This window comes from Cibotium barometz, chromosome 6 (genome assembly GCF_041138505.1).
Source record: "Cibotium barometz isolate CiBa-2024 chromosome 6, ASM4113850v1, whole genome shotgun sequence".
Lineage (NCBI taxonomy): Eukaryota > Viridiplantae > Streptophyta > Polypodiopsida > Cyatheales > Cibotiaceae > Cibotium > Cibotium barometz.
This window is the reverse complement of record NC_141051.1, coordinates 1,094,101-1,098,279: the sequence shown is the minus strand read 5'-3', so window position 1 is coordinate 1,098,279 and position 4,179 is coordinate 1,094,101.

Sequence of the window (4,179 nt, the reverse complement as noted above, 5' to 3'; positions counted from 1 at the left end):
TGTATATTGACATGACCAATCCTCTTGTGCCACATGTCAATATCCTGTACCACATTCCTGCTCTTTGAGAACATGGCTGATTTTAGCTCAGGAATTCCAGCATCCAGCTTAAACAGTCTTCCTTCTTTCTTGCCTTTAGCAATCACTCTACATCCATGTTTAAAGTCTTCAACGAAGCATCCATGCTCATTGAATCTAACCTGTAATCCCTGTTCTACCATTTGACCAACTGAGGCCAAGCTTTTAGTGATCGAAGGCACATACAGCACATCTGACATAGACTTTGTCTGACCATTATGCATGACCAATGGTACACTTCCAACATGTGTAATGACATGCTGGGTATCATCACCTGTTTCCACATAGCCCTTCACATCCATTGGCTTCATGTGCTCAAACCATTCTCCATGACATGTCATATGGTTTGATGCTCCTGAGTCCATGTACCATGTATCATCATTCTCAGCATTTGTTGTCATAGAACCCACAACATGCTTCATGGCAAACAAATGATTTGCAGTTCCATCATTGTTACTTGATGCATAGTTGCCACCATGTTGTGCATAGTTTCCACCATAATGACCACCACGTTGTGCTCTTCCCCCTCTCAAATCATTCTGTTTGCGAAAGCAATCTCTTGCCATATGACCATATTTGCCACAATAATGGCATTCCACATCTTGCATAGAATTTTGTTGGCCTTGCCAACGTCCTCGTCCACGGGGGTTACCTCTGCCTCGCTGAGGTGCATAACCACGACCACCTCGAGCACCATATGAAGGCTGAAAATTCTGCTGTGGAGGCCTATCCTGCCATCCACGACCATTACCACCACGTCCACGTGATGCGAATCTCCCCCTGCCTCGAAAGCCTCTAGATGAGTAAAAAGCTTGATTTCTTGCATGTTCATCATTGCTTGACGAGGATGCACCACCTGTAACACTCATACCTCCAAGGCCAAGCTTCAATTCTTCCACAATGAGCAATGACACAAGCTCATTAAAGTCTGGCATTCCTCCCAACCTTACTGAGATGGAAGTGTCAAAAGATTTGTATTCTTTGCCTAAACCACGCAACGTGAGTGCAACCAAATCATCATCATCCATTGGGGCATGGATTGATGACAAGGAATCAGCATAACCCTTGATTTCCTGAACATACTCATGTATACTCCGATTCCTTCGTGTTACACTGTGAATCTGTTGCTTTAGTTGTATCTTCCTGGCACCAGTGTCTGTCTCATACATTCTGCACAAGATACCCCATGCTTCTTTCGGTGTATCTGCATCTTGGATGTGAATAAGCAAGGCATCAGTTACACATATTGAGAAATAATGCAACACCTTCGAGGACCGCTCTACCCATTGCTTGTGAGCCAGTAACTGAGCATTATTTGGTTGAGGAGGTAGGTATGGCTCCGGGTCTTCCTCCGAGACAAGACTCCACAACCCTTTGCCTTTCAAAAAACTCTTCATTCGAAACTTCCATACTTGAAAGTTAGTGCGATCAAGCTTCTCTCCAACAATCTGTATCGGACCATCTCCCATTGTTGCAAAAAAATAGAGTAGATGTACCCTTTCGATCACAATGTACGAAGTACCTGTAATGCTCCAAATCTCTCCAAATCACATCAAATGCTTGCAAATTGTGTGCATTAACATCCCACAATGGTTCACCAACAATGTACACTCGATCAAAGTTGAAATCAAATGAAACTCCTTCACAAAAAATTTTCTGGTTTTTTTCTCGCCAGTAAATTCTCGCCAATAACCAGTCAAGATTATGCTCTAAATCCTTCAAATCTTGTCCAAATGCAATGATTCAACTTGCATTAGCTTCCCAACACATTGCTCCAACATATCCTAGAAGGGTTTGATCCAATTCTTCAAGGGGAATGAGAACCACCAATTTTTGTAACCTCTGGTTTGAATTTTTCTGCACCTGTCAGGTACCACCTCTCACTAAAATTGCTCTATCTCCTTCAAATCTTCTCCAAATCCAAAACTTTTTGATTCAAAAGTTTAGCAACTCATAGGACTCTACTTGTACCAGAGGAATTTGGCCAATTTGATATAGGCAAAGATTAATGCCTTGATTAAAAATGCTCTGTTTCTGGACAGAATTTCTGTAAACCTGCACACCTCTGATAAATCACTTCAATGAGCTCCTAATCCATGAAATGAGCTGAAACCAAGCATCACAAGGCCTTAGCAATGTATTTGCTAAACTCTCCAAGCTTTAAAGCATTCAATTTGGTGTCCAAATGAGTGAATTAGGATGAAATCTTTGAAAACTGTCCAGAATTCTGCATCTTCATGCACCGCCTACTCCAGAGGGCTGTAGAGAGAGGGGAAATCACAATTGAATAGATAGGCCTCTTAGCAATGACCTAATCTACCTTGGGTATGAAGGGTTTAGCTCAATTTTGCCTCTAGCTCCTGCAATTGATCCTCCACGGGGGGTATGTTTTCTGTTTTTGTGAAAAACCAGAAATTTTTGCATAAACTCACTTTCATTTGATTTTGCTCAAATCTGTATGCATCAATCTGCTTCAAGATTCTGTATGTTGTTTGTGTCCACTTTGTTAATACATTTGCAAGCCCGAATACATGTGCCTTTGTGTATACATTTGCCAAGAGTATACATTCACTTCAAGCTTTCCATGGAAGCTTTGAGAAAAAACCAGAATTTTTCACTTGCTCTATGCACTTCAATCTTCACTGAACTTGCTCTTTGATACCTGCAATCCGCAGAGGGGGTCTTGCTACACTCACCAATGGTCCTTAGCTCTCAGATCTGATGCCGGTGTGTGCTCCACAGCTTTTCCTTTGCTCCAAGCTCCAATGGCTTCCTTCACAGCTTTTTCTTCTTCTTCCCTCTTCTCTCACTCACTCTCACAACACAGTTAATGAGCTCTTGGCTCTGATACCATGATAAAAAAACAGGAGCAGGATGTAACACACACAAGAGAAGCAAACCCTAATCCATAATCATCAACCATAAAGAAGGAGAGAAGCCATAGTCACCATCTCTCTCACACACACAAAGGAGAACACAACATAGTGTTATGTCCACACTACAAAGTAAACCTAATGTAATGTCCACACACACTATGACCAGCTGGACACGCGGTCATTTATGTCTCACACATGTTCCTACCTAATCTGCCAGCACATAGCATAGCTGGCTCACACTGACATCGAGCTTGAATCTCAACACTTCCTTCCCACTAGCTAGTTCTACAACCATTCTTCAGAACGTTGAGATACTACTTCCTTCCCACTAGCTAGTTCTACAACCATTCTTCTAGCTGGTTTTTGACTCAAGTTTAATTTTTGTAAACACCTTGGAGAAAGAAATGAATGGGTACTACCACAATCAATCAAGAGCTGGAATGGCTTACCGTGATGAGTGGCTGGGGTTTGAATAACACCAAATTGTTGATTTGGACCTTGGTGTTCTACTGCCACACATGGACTATGGCACGTTCTTCTTCAGCTATCTCCAGAGTTGGTTCGTTGCTTATAGCACATGCGGTGGGAGCAACTGTTCTGCGGCCTCTGCCACGTCCACCACCCCTTACACCTTGATGGATGGGGGTTCCATGGCCTTGATTTGGTCTACCGCTTTGAGGTAGAGATGATACTAGCTTGGGACAGTTGACCCTGAAGTGTCCTGGGTCATTGCATTCGAAACAGAGAGAGGGTCCTCTCTAGAAGAAGTAGCATATGAGAGGGGAACAAAAGAATTGGCTTGCCGCCCTCAATTGTAGTAGGGAGCATTCTGTTGGGGCTTCTTGTAAGGTTAATCTTTAGGGTTTGTTTCGAGGTAAGATCTCTTCTGAGACTTGCCTTTACTAGACTTTAGTTCTTTCACAAGAGGCTTTGCTCATACAAGAGCATCTTGCAATGTACTTGGCCTCATTGCTTTGAGGCGGGAATCCAAGGGTTCATTCAAGCCTTGGCAGAAACGAGCCACTTGCTGGGAAGTCGTCATGGCCAGGGCATACTTCTGAAGAGTGATGAATTTAGAATAGTACTATTCCAAAGTTAAGCTGAATTGCTTTGAGACTAAAAAATTCATTCATCTTGATGGATTCATGAGAAGGTGGGAGATATCGTTCCTTCATAGCCTGCTTGATATCCTCCCAAGTTTGGGAGTGTTCAGTGACTCCTTTGT